At 36.7% G+C, this 13093-nt stretch overlaps 1 protein-coding gene and 1 long non-coding RNA gene across 3 annotated transcripts in view; one reads left to right on the top strand and one right to left on the bottom strand.

Annotated features, from left to right (window-relative positions):
• Positions 1 to 13093, top strand: part of FIGN (fidgetin, microtubule severing factor) — a 167394-nt gene that overhangs the window by 27339 nt on the left and 126962 nt on the right. The gene's annotated exons all lie outside the window — the stretch shown is intronic.
• LOC140696603 (uncharacterized) lies at positions 1750 to 6205 on the bottom strand. 2 transcript variants are annotated; one of them, XR_012073102.1, is made up of 4 exons: positions 6146 to 6205; positions 3487 to 3647; positions 3230 to 3293; positions 1750 to 1897 (listed from the first exon to the last, which is right to left on the bottom strand). It is a non-coding gene; the product is annotated as an uncharacterized lncRNA (long non-coding RNA). The 2 variants fall into 2 exon arrangements; XR_012073101.1 differs by lacking the exon at positions 1750 to 1897 and having other exon boundaries at positions 3190 to 3293.

Here is a 13093-nt window from a genome sequence, read left to right as displayed (position 1 = left end):
GGAGCAATACTTCATTTATATGTGGCAAATTTCTTTATTTGTTTACATAGAATTTTTTTTTTTACATTTTTTTGCTAGTAAAATCAAGATTATCTAACTTTAATGAATTGCCTGTTATCTTATCTATTCACCATTGGAAGCTTGTGATATCAGTGTGGAAGGAATATCACAATTGTATAAAAGAAGAAATTAATACTTAGAAAGGAATGGGTTCCTTTTAAAGGACTATCCATCAATAGGAAGCCGAATTAGGGATCTAAATAAATCAGAGCTCTTCTAAAGGAGAATTTCTACTATTCCCATATTGCTTTCTACTGGCAAATCTTCCTTGAAATTTTTCTCTTGCTTCATTTTAGGATATTTTTTAAGTCTCTGGGTCTAAGGAGCAATGCTGAGCAGTGTTGCTTTAAAAAAGCAATTAGGTTAAAAGTTCTACACAAAAAGGGCACATTCAGAAAAGCTACAAATAAATATATTACAGCTTGAACTACAAGCGCTCAGTAGTATCTTTTGTTGTTGTTTTTACTCAGGAAAACACTTTTTTTCCCAGAACTTGGTCAGTACAAAAGGAAAAAACACAGATTTGTCTGGATTTCTCTGTTTGCATTTGAGTTAGAGAAAATAGACAAGTGTGACAAACATCTGGGAAATTGTTGTATAGAGCACTCAGAGTTTTTACCCTCTTCACATATTGCCTGGAATTAACAGTGTCCTGTGTCTCTTGATGTGATTGGCTGCAACGGTTCCAGTAATTTAAAATACAAATAGTGCTGAGAAAGCGTGGTAAGGATTGGCATGTTATAGTTCTGGAAACACTGAACCTTATGAATGATGTAGCGATAAAAGGAAAGAAATATTGCCAGAAAATATTGATAGTAGATTGGATCTAAATTCACAGGAGAGGAATTGCCTGGCAGAAATACACAGTCCCCTACCCTTTTATATTGTAGTGTTTTAATGACTGATTTTCTTTAAGAAGAAAAAAAATGCTTTCTACTTTTAATGCAAAGCATCCCTTTTCACTACTTATTAATTAAAGTTTTGATTCACAGATGTTGAAGCTCTTTAGTTCAGAGCACAAATTTTGGAGTCAGACCTGGGTAAAATCTCAGCCCCTGTACTTGCTTTGGGTCTGTTACTCTCTTAGCTTCAGTCTCCTTGTCTGTCAGCTGGGTAAGTATAAATACTTCCCTCGTGCAGTGGCCATGAGGAATAAATGAGATAATGTATGTTAGAGTACCTAGCACTTGAATATCCTTATTGAATGGTGCTTGCATTTTTCCTTGTCTTTTCATTTGCTCCTGGATATTCTTGTCTTGACTCTGGGAATCCTGTGAGTCTAAAACAATATCTTAAAATATGACTGAAAAAAATCACCCTGTTGTCAATTACATACTGAATGAATACTACGGATTCTACACTTTAAAGGCAGTAGGGCCATGTAGAATTGACAGGACTGAAATAATTCTTCTTTTATTTTTATGTTTAGCCTGTAGAACTTATAAGGAAAGTCAATAATGCAAATCAGGATGATGGTGGTATTTTGGGCCATAAAAAAATGAATTAAATTTGTTCACATCAAGGAAAACTCTAAGATGCCAAAAACAAGAATTTTGGGTGGACTAAAACTAACCCTGTCATTTTGTGAGAGGGACATAATCATGTCTTAGGGTAGATTCACTGGGAGGACCTGCAGGGAAGGAGCTCAGAAGAAGAATAAACTTTGTAATGTGTCCCCTTGTTCTCCCACACCTTTTCCACACTTTATTTTCCCCACCATTCCAGACCCAATCCAAAAGTGACTCTGGAATAGAATGAACACCAAAGATTTGATTTAGGAATTGGAGATTTCAGTTATCAGGGTACCTCCATTTGAATGTAGTTACTGACAAAGTTCCTAAAACAGAAATATATGAATTAGATACATTTAAAAAATAAAGAATATAATAATCCATAGTGATTACCCTTCTAAGTTAATAGTAATTCTACATTATTAAAATCAAAAGAGCTAGGATCTGTCTTTTCTTTATTTTTTACTTCTTAAGAAAACTATGTTTCCAGAATGGTTGTATGGTTATAGTTCCTTTTAAGCTAGTGAAACAAACATAATGAAGTCCAATTTTAGGTTTCCTTTCTTAGCAATACACATATTTAGGATAAGGAATAGAATATATGTGCATAATTAGGTCATAAATATATCTTACTAAGCTAATGTGAAGGGAGAATGCTTGGAACATGACATAACACTGAAGTTTATAAAGAAGAATTCCCTACCACATTAATAGGTTATGTTGTTTGATAAGATTGTATGAATGCCATCAACCAAAATTGTCAGATTTCTATGTTTTATTCTTTAGGAGAATTTACTTTTATATACATTCCAAAGGTCAATGATTCAGCATTTTTCAGGTAGGAGGGCTTGGGCACACTGAGCACTTTCTCCTTGCTCCAGGTTCCTCTGGAAGGGGAGATGAGCCTGCAGTAGCCCAGGGATATGGAGAAAGAGACAGATGGTACATACATCAGAGATGGGGGCAGCATCTCTGCTCTGAAGGGCTCTGAACATACAATACCTAGACACCAGAATTTTCATGGCAGGAATTCTGCAGCTGCGTCCTTGGGTCACCTGGTATCCTGTTCTGTACCTCATGCACAGGTAAATATCAGGGTTTCCTTCTGCAACCTCTGACAGCTGAAGGAGACTTTAAGAAGTGTGAGACTTTTTCTTTCCCCCCTTTCTACCTCCACTTCCATTCTCCAGTGTAAATGGATGTGTGTATGTACACACACACACACACACACACACACACACACATACACACAAAGCAAAGACAAATAACCCCCAAAATACTCCATTGGTTTAAAAGAAAAATAGATTAAACAGCAAGTAACTCCCAGTTTTAAACTGTCCCACTGTTTTAATGACTGACTAGGCATTGCTGGCATATAATTTCCTGGAGCAGCAAAGCCAAATACTATAATAGTTTAATACTAGGTCCTACTTGACTTAGATGCTATTTGTCCACATGAGAGCATCACCAATGACACCTTTGTTGGCCAGTTTCAGCAAAAGCACCAAGCTCTTAATGAGCATTTATTATTTATTTGACATTCTGAGGTCTCAAGGTACGTGCACAGTTATAAAGTCATATGCATAAAACCGTCTCTGCAATAAATTAAAATTAAACTAACCATGGCAGTGGTATTCTAGGAGCATAGCTTTACTTACTTGGTTAGGCCAGGTGGAAGTGATGAGTTCTGCTCCATGTCCTGAAGGTCAAGAGAATTGGATTCTGTCAAAGAAGGAAAGCCAGAAAACTGCAGAGTCCAGCAAGAATCTCCCTCTAGCCTGGAGCCTGTCAGAAGCAGAATCTAAGCAAGGGGCACCATCTAGCCTGTTTGGGAAGCATCAAGCTCAAGTCCAAGCATATTAATGTGGGGCCACAGGAGACATTCAGTGAAGTGCCCCCTTCCCCGCCTGTTTACCTGCTCTATAACGCAGGACAGCCTTCTCCAGGGATATGCATCTCTGCTCCACATACAAGACGTTTTCAGTGGAGCATATCAAAGATGATATTTTCATCATTTGAACATCGTGACAGTGACGAGCTTCAAATACTCCTTCCCCCACTTAATAAGGGCTGCTTCTGTGAAGAGAGAAAATGCCTTCCAAGACAAAAGGAAAAGCCTAGAAATTAGTTCAAGGAGCTTCCTGTCATATATGCACCACTAAGTATGCAATTTAATACTGAAGCCAGAGCCTGTATTACATATAGTGGGATGGTCAAGTGGTCAATTACACAATTAGCTTTTCTACTAAAAACAACCCCAAACCTCCTCTTTTGAGTGTCAGGGGGAATTCCGGAGCTAAGTTCTACCTTACCTTGAGCTTCCAGGTTTGCAGGTGAACTAATGGGACCAACAGGGTAAGTCAGAAGTAGCTGACTTGTTGAAACATACAAAAATGCCCATTGGGGTGACAGAAGGAGTCATTAGAGCTCTCCCTATCTGACAGCTGATAGAAAAATAGCACAAACGTCTGAAAACTGTTTTCCCAGTGTTATGGTTTTATTGATCATACTAGTTCTCAACTAGTCAGCCAGCTTAAAAACAGACAAGAGAGGCTTCCCTACCTAAGGTATTATTTTAAGCTGGTGCTACAGAACTGTTTGGGTTTCTTATCCAGTACAGCAAAGGTGCCAATATTTTTAAAGACTACGAGGCTTTTGTTTCTGTTTTGTTTTAACACAGCATAGCAGATCTATGTAATATTTATACCTCCACTGCTGTTAATGTTTCCTCTGCAGTAGGTTAGAGTAGGTCAATTAAACAGGCCTGAACTTATAAGAGGAAGAGAAAGATGGAACTTAATTATCCTGCAGTTATTCCCTTTTTCTTCTTTCCCTCCTCTAGAACTGTCTAAACACTGCACTTTTTAAAATTTTCTTCCAGTGATCAGTTCATACTCATCTAGTTCTCAAAAGCAAATGTAGAACTATCCAAAGCAGCCTGTGAAGGTAAAGGCTAGGAGAGAGACCATTTGTTGAACATTTTATTTCTCTGAATTTTTAGGATGAGAAACCAAAAATGTCATTATGCATAGTCACATAATACAGTGCAAACAATGCATTAGTTTTGGAATAGACCTTCAGAGTGTCTTGCTCCTTGGAATTAGCAAATTAATGTATAAATTAAGAGCAGTTAGAACAGCAGGTAAAAAGACAGATGCCTTAATTTTTAAAAGCCAGCAAAGGTGAAGTAGTAACAATAACTATAAAAAGTGGTTACTCACCTTGAGAATGCCAAAGATCCTTATTAGTACCTGCAATCTAGCCCTCCCACTACACACCCCTTTCAGTAAGGCTAGGCCCCTCACACTCCCTGCCCCTGCACCATGCTCAGCACCCCCTCTGCAACTTTCCCCATGCACTCTCCAGGGAGGGACAAGTGGGACCTGCACCCTTTCTGACCACTGAGCATCCATTACCTCGACTTTTGCTTTGGCATTTGACTATACTTAGCACTTTAGTATATGCTAACCCTCAGTGGGTTTGTTTTTTTTTTTTTTCCCTTTCATCACAAGCATGTAAGGAAAAGGGTACTGCACTTGGGAAGCTCTCCTGTTAAGGACACAGGATATCAAGTCAGACAGCGCAGAATTTGAACTCTTTCTCTGCCACTGCCAGCAGGGCATAAAATGCAGACAGTGGTAGTGCTGACCTTGCTGGGTCATTAAATGAGACAATGCATGTGAATCACTTAGCACTGGGCTGGTGTATAGTAAGGATTAGAGCAGTTACGGTGGTGGTCACAATCCAAGTCATTGCAGGTATTGTTACAATTATTGGACACTGGGTCCTGCATCTACTACTAATTTGTGTGAAAAAGACATTCAAGATTTCTGAGCTCCAGGCCCATCATCTGTAAAATAAGAGAATAGGGCTAGACGCGCCTACTTTTTAAAATCTCAAACTCTGTCATTAATTTTATTCTCATTGAAGGCAAGACTTGTATCGTATTCTTTTGAAATCACCCTAGCACCCAGTACCTCACATGGATTTGGTACATTAATAAATGACCTAAAAATAGTACTACAATTTAAAAGATACGTATATGTGTGTGTATCTGTTTTTGTATCCCCATGTGTGTCTGTGTGTCTAAGAAACCTTCATCTATGAAGCTATGAGAACTAGCATATGCAGAATTTTCCCCAGGGTGTGGTAAATTAGGAGCTGTTTTGGTCAGAAGGTAACCAAGATTAATCCTCTGGAAAGCTAGCACTCCCTCAGATAAATCAGTGTGGTTTGAGGTACCCTACCATGACCTGGAGCTCCCCACTTTTACGACTGGGGCTTCAGAGCCAGCTTTCTCATTGGCAAGAGCCTGAGAGCCAGCCTGATCTGGACTTCAGGACTCTGAACACTCTAGTGCCATCCTAGTCTAATGGATCTTGCTCACATTGGTCTCTTCAGCTGTCTAATGATTTTGATGCTCAGAAAGGCAACAGATTCTGGAATGATTCCTGGGGATTCTGGAGGCCACCAGGAGAGTAGCCTCTTGGAGAGTTATCTTTGTAAATTATAAACTCCTGGCTGTTTTATTTTAATTAGTATTTTTGTATTACTCTCAATTTTTCTCTTCTTACCAAAACCATTTTTAAAGCAGTGTGGGAAAGCCTAAGATCATAGATAGGTATTTATTGTCATGCTCTTTGCTCTTGGCTGCTTATGAGTGGTTGGCTCCTGCTGTTTCTACCTCAGCTGAAGTCATTATTCTCTGTGACATCACAACCCTCCCTACAACAAAGGAATGTGACCTCAGAGACAGGAGAAGCAGTGAGCTTGATGAACTCTTAAGAAAGATTATATCCTCTTGTTTAGTCATGAAAAAGGAAGACAAATGCAATAAGCGTCCCAGAAATGATACACATTTATTAATTTGAAATTTAACCAAAGTGAATTTAGCATTTTATACACTTTGCTTTATTTGTTACATTCACATCTGTACTGTATTATTACTTTTTCTTCCACTTCTAGATGTGATGCTTCGTATGTTTAGAGAAAGTTATTTTTGTCTTTATTACTTTATGTGATGTAAAGTCTTTTAAAAAAAAAACAAGTCTAAAATTTTTATACATAGCTGATTATATGATAATGACTAAATATGTTACCAAATGTGAAAGATCCACAATCAACCAGATTTGGCTATTTGCTAAACCCAGTTAGATATTAATATTTGTGGTTCTAATGGCACATACGAATATTTATCTGAGAAAACTGCCAAAACATATGAAAAAACTAGATATGCAAAAATTAAAACGATTATATGTGAAAGCAGAGAGTTTCTGCATCAATGAATAAGCTAAATTAAAGTATTGGCATCATAATTTAGAAGGCACTACTACTAATTGGACTATAAGTGAAAAAAATCAGATTCTTAGTTATTCATATTCTTTAGAATACATGCTTATAATGGGTTCCAATTACTTCCAATAGTTTAATTAAGTGCTATATTGAAACATTTTATTTTCATTCATGTCAGTATTCATTCCAGAAGCTTTTTCTAGCATCATTCACTTCCACATTCATTGCAAGAGCATCTTTCTAGCATCTACAGAGAATATAAATGAATTGAAAGTTACTTCCTTTGAGCAACTTGAGAGACAAGTTTAGACTTGAGGGAAGTCAAAACACACAAATACACAAATGATGACTAGTAAACATTAGCACACGTTAGCAATGACCAATACTTATTGATTGATTACAATGTGCCAGGCACTGTTCTATGAGCAAAACAGCAAGTTATTTTGTCCCATTCTCACAACTCTATAAGGTTGTTACTAAGAGTTTCGCCAGTTTACAGGGACTAGGATATTAAATGTCTTACCCAAGGTTAATCCAACTGTCAGGATTCAAACCCAGATCATCTGACCCCAAAACCCTTAACCTTGAGCACTCTGCAGGGAAAATAGTTTAGCATTGGAAAGAGCCTGGGATTTAGGGTCAGAAGATGTCAAGTCTTCACCAAGCTATGAGATGGTAGACAAATCACTTAACTCCCTTGAATTTCAAGTTCTCTTTTAAATAGAATGAGGTGGATGAAGAGACTTTTCTAAGCCCTGAAACTCTCTGCAAACATCAGCTGCTAATATTTTCGTTTCAACTGCCTATATGTAGTGAAGAAATACCATGCACTGTGTTATACTAATAAAAAGAGACCTCTTTAAAAAAGATGTTTCATTTTGGAATCATAAAAAATTACTAGATAGGGATTGATGATTGATGGAGAAGTGTCAGAGTTCATTTACTGCCTAGAACAGCGCAGCTCAAGTCTCATCGTCTATATGGAAATATGCTGCTCAGTATTTACAGTGAAATTATATTACTAAGTCTACATACATTTATGCTATTTTAATCACTAGCACTGACCCACCAGTGGAGACACTTAGAAATAACAAGAATTTGTTATTAGAGCAGTTAGAAAGATATCAGTAATAGTTATGTCAATATATAGCTCATGTCAAAACAGCTAAATGGGAGAGCAAGAGGCTTAGGGAAAGAAGCAAATGCTCCCTTAATTTCCAGAGTTTTCTTGCATTTCATAAGCATTTCATAAAAAGCTCATTGCTCAGATGATACAGTGAGTTGGGAATGTTTAAATTTTTTCTTTATTTTTGTTATTACTGTTTTTATGCTTTCCTGGTGGAACCCTTAGTGGTAAAAAGACAGGGTGTCAACCCAGGCAGTAAGTTGATATGTGATATCAGTTTCATTGAAACCATCCTCTACTAGAATAGTTTTAGTCTCATTTATTTTTATTCCTGTCATAATAATACTTCTAAAATATTAATCAGTGCTCTTTTAAGCATATTAAACTTTTCCTAAACTTAAGAAGTTAACGTTAATTCAATAATTAATTTCATTTTATTCTCCAATCTAATTAGTTCCCTAAAAGGGGAGCTGTATTGCTTCAATATGAAATTCAACCTATTACCTCAGTGAATGTACTTTTCTAAAAATATTGTTGAAAACTTTTTAAAGAAAGATAATGAATTTAAGAAATAATTGCATTCAAATATAATCACCATTTATATTCCCTGGTCTCAGATTAGCAATTGGTAGTTTATCAGCTGAATATTTACTCATATTAAAATATGGATTTTTTCCCACTCGTCTACCTCAGATATGAGCACTTCATAAAGGGAACAAAGTGACATACATTAAACTGGTATATAAAATAAAAACAAGAAAAATCTTAGGTAAACAACAATATAAGATTCTGATACGAGGGGTTTTTTTGTAAGTATGTGCCAGTTTCTTAGTGCCATGAGTCACATATTGGGCTTTACACTGAGATGAGCCACACTAATAAGGAGAAATCACTTTTTCATATAACGTCAGGATCACAGAGCTTTGTAGGGGAGGCCCTCATCATATATTTCATCTCTTCCCCCCAACTCAACAAGAGTAAACAGGCTCATTGGCAGAAGAAAAGGGGAAGAATCCAGTCTCAGTAATCACCTGAACATTTTCTGAAAAAGAGTAGGGAACCCAGTGCCAGATTCTCTCAGTTTCATAGATTGTAGATCTTGGTAGAGATAATAGTTATGTGCTTTCTATTATTTAACACCCATGATCTAAGTTGTGAATGATACCTTTCTCATCCAAGTTCATACACTAGTAAATTACATTGAACTCATGCAAAAAGTAAAATTATTCTCAGATTGCTGCTTTTTATTTTTCATGTGTTTGTTTTAAAACTTTATTTGAATACACGTCAAATGGAACAATGGCAGAAATCTTTTGGGTACAAAAGGCCAAAACCACTATGAGCAAATTTATAGTCAATGGGCACTGACCTGCAGAGGGAGCCTTTCTGAATAACTCATGCTCGGAATTTCATGTTGGGACTCAAGTGATCTAGATCAGCTGTCTATATAATGCCTTAAATCACCAGAAAATTTCTCAGCTCTTCTCTGTTCTTGGGCAGCATAAATGTGGCCTACAAATTGCCCTGCTGCATCTCTGCCCAGTGAAGAGTTCATGAAGATCTAGCCCTTTCCAAGTTGGAAAAAATTTTTTTTTGCCAAAATCGAGCTCATTTTTAACCTCTCCTCAGCAACTCAGCAGCAATAACTTCTGATACCCAAATTTAATCTTGACATTCTCTTCCTCAGAACTGCAGTCAGCAATAGGAAAGTTAGCTGGGCTACTCAGAGGTCCCCCCCCCAAAAAAAAAAACAACTCACAACTATCATTTGAGTGATACTGTACAATTCACAGAGCACTTGCTTAAACAGTGTTGTATTTCATTTGCATGATAATTCTGTAAGGTACATATACAAATACCTAACAGTATATAATTATTTCCTCAATTCACATCTTATAAATGATAAAACTTAGGTTCAGTGAAGTTAAGTAATTTCTCTGTGGTCAGTAAAGCCTATGGTGTTTCTCCTGTGTCTTGCCACCTGAGACATGGCCCTTGGTGTTTCTTAGAATAAATTCCCAGTAACTAAACACAGCATTCTGATGATGATGGAAGGATTAAGAGCAAGAGAGGCACAGGATTTATTCCTACCCTTCTTCACCATCAGCATGTTAGAATACTCTCTATTACCTGACCAGTCCCTGAGTGTGCTAGTGTTCTCTCCAAGTATGTTTCAAACTCAAAAGCTGCATTTAAAATGGCAGATTTCTAGACACTAATACTCAAAAATGTTATGCAGCCCAGGTTTCCAGCATTTTTATGCTCATCTGCTAGCATGGCATGGTGCCCATTCACAAGGTAATAAGACAATTTCAGGAGGACACAGATGCCAAGCATACCAAGGTTTAGAGTGATAACCTGCAAAATGAAGCAAGCAGCTTCTCTTTTTCTACAATGAGTAGATCCTCCTGAGTCAGAAGCACTGAGTCATACCTCTGCATCTATTCCATTAGGAGAGATCATATTCCTTGACACAGAGTAGAACACACAGTGGAGACTGCTGTAACTGCTTCAAAACCTTGACTCCTTTCTATTTGTAAGTTATGAAGAAGTAAGTTGCAGTCCTAGAGAATAAAATCCTGCCACCTTCACCTTAGCTTAAAGACAGGTATCTACCATGGAGAGAATGAATGTTAGATGGAAATTCTCAAATGCATTTTCCAAGGTCAGGAAGCTCCAACCCTTTGTTTGTGTCTGACCAATGAAATCGCCAGCAACTTGTGCCTCAGCCCAGCAAGAGGGTTCAAGTGTTGGAATGGGATTGAATTTTCTGTAGATGTAGATACGGAACTTCCATTGACCCATACGCCTGAGAATATAATAAGGAAGGTATGGTAAACAAATGTTTCTCTGAATTCTAGCAAGCATCCTATGACTAGAGCTATTTACATGGAACCTCACCGGAGGCACATGATTCAGTCATTGTTCCTTCTCAGTATGCTTTTTGTGTATATATTTCAGGTGAAGAATTGTTTAAAGTGCAAGAGGAGTAGGTGAGGGGAAAGAAGAAAAACAATAGAAAAACTAGAAGGAAAGTAAAAGAAAAGGGAGAAAAATTTGACAATATGAACCTGTTAATAACTATCCTACATTAATTCTTATGCTTAATTCTATGGTATTCCAAAGCAAACATCATTTTGATATTACAAATAAATATGTGAATTTGCTTAAATTTTCTGTAGTTCCTGAAAACTACATAGCTCTTTTTCTTTCCTTTCTATGTTTGTATACACAAAATATATATTCTGGAAAACTGTATGGCTATATACATATATACATATGTGCATATATGTATATTCATACAGAAACATTTACACACAAATAGCCATAGAAAAGATCAAAATTCACAATTCGAAGTACAGTTTCTACTGAATATTGATCACTTTCCCACCATCCTACAGTCAGAAAATTTTAAGTCAAACCATTGTTAGCCTGAGACAAAAAATTTTAAGTCAAACCATTGTAAGCCTGAGATGGTGGAGCACAAAACATAAAAGTTACAGCTTCTTTGGATTTGGTGATTTAGGAAGACTGCATGGGGTAAATAATGTCTAAGCTGTTCATGTGGAGGACTTCTGATATTGTGATATTCTGATTTTGTGCCAAAATCGTGTATGATATGTGCATAGGAGTGAAAAAGGGTTACCTCCAAGAAGACTAAAGATCATTGCATAGGTGATCTCCATCTCCACCAGCTGTGTAATCCATGTTTAGCTAAATATAAAAGCAGATAAAAGGATGTAGATATCAAAGTAATTAAGAAAATACCACTTTAAATCTCATTATGAAATGCATGGATAAAACATACAATGTTGGGACCAGTATGTCTCTTCATTGTGGTCCCATGCATTTTATAGATCTGTGCACAATGTTGATATTTATGAAATGAGGGACAAAGAGATCTTGAGAGGAGGTTTAGAAAAAAGCCACTAAGCAAGAAAGAACCCCATCAAGAAGCAAAGGTTTACCTGTGCCTTAAGGTGTTGCTGGGTGTAAGAATATGGAGGACCCTCCTGTACTCAAAGTAGGGCAAAAGGAATCATGAAGTTTCAGGAATGAGGGGCCATCTTTGTTTTCTCTGCTAGCAGATAATAAATGTTCTCTTTTTCTATCATCTACATATTTATCTAACAAGATGTCTATATGGAAAAGAAGGAAGGGAAGGATGGAAGAAGAGAGGAAGGAAGCTGAGAGAGGAAGGAAGGAAGAAAAGGTAGACTGAGTATAAATGGATTCAAACTCCTTGGAATTTTATAAGTGTGATTCTACTTGAAGGTCTGGGTGGTATAGATCTATGCCACAAGGAAGAAGTCCTCAAATTTAAGTATGTTCAAGAATCATCATAGGAGCATGTTGAAAGTAGATTCCATGATTCTCCCCAAAAGATTCTGATTCAGTTGATCTGGAATAGAGTCCAGTAACCTTCCTGGGATGAATCAAACATAGGGCGTTGAGACCATACTTTGAGAAATGTTGTCTTAAGAAATATTAAAATATCCCTTCTAGTCTTATGATTTATCTGCAGATGGAGATTCAGTCCTACAGTTCTACATTTGTTTTGGTGGAAAGATAGAAGTGCCCACTTTTCTAAAGCACATTAAACTTACCAAAGATCTTAGAAACGTGCTTTGAATTTGTATTTGTATATTATAATATATTCTATATACATGTGTAATTCTGTTTCAATTTTAACCTCAGACCTGAATGAATTCCACATTGCATATTTTTATTTTCTAAGAAGGATGTTTGTGATTTAAAAGAAAAAGTTAGTTATAAGGAGAATTAAGGGAAAAGAAGAAAAGTAGAAGAGGAAAAAGAAATGCTATTTATGAAAGGAGTTGAAGTCACCCTCGATGTTTCTTATTTTTAGTGAAAGAAACGGGTGAAAACTTAATTATTGAAAAACTCACATATTTTGAATCATGAACATCTCTCAAACGTGAAAGAAAATGGACATTAACATATAGAAACACATTTGGTCTGACTTATTGGCCCCTCACCCCCATGAATTTAATAAGCAGCTGACATTTCAGAAAAATGTAGTTGAGATCTACCATTTAACTGAACAATAAACAAGAAGCACTCTACTGCACAGTGTTTCAGC

The sequence above is a fragment of the Vicugna pacos genome, chromosome 5 (assembly GCF_048564905.1).
Source record: "Vicugna pacos chromosome 5, VicPac4, whole genome shotgun sequence".
Classification (NCBI taxonomy): Eukaryota; Metazoa; Chordata; class Mammalia; order Artiodactyla; family Camelidae; genus Vicugna; species Vicugna pacos.
Note: the sequence above shows the minus strand (reverse complement) of the source record. Positions and strands in the feature narration are given on the sequence as shown.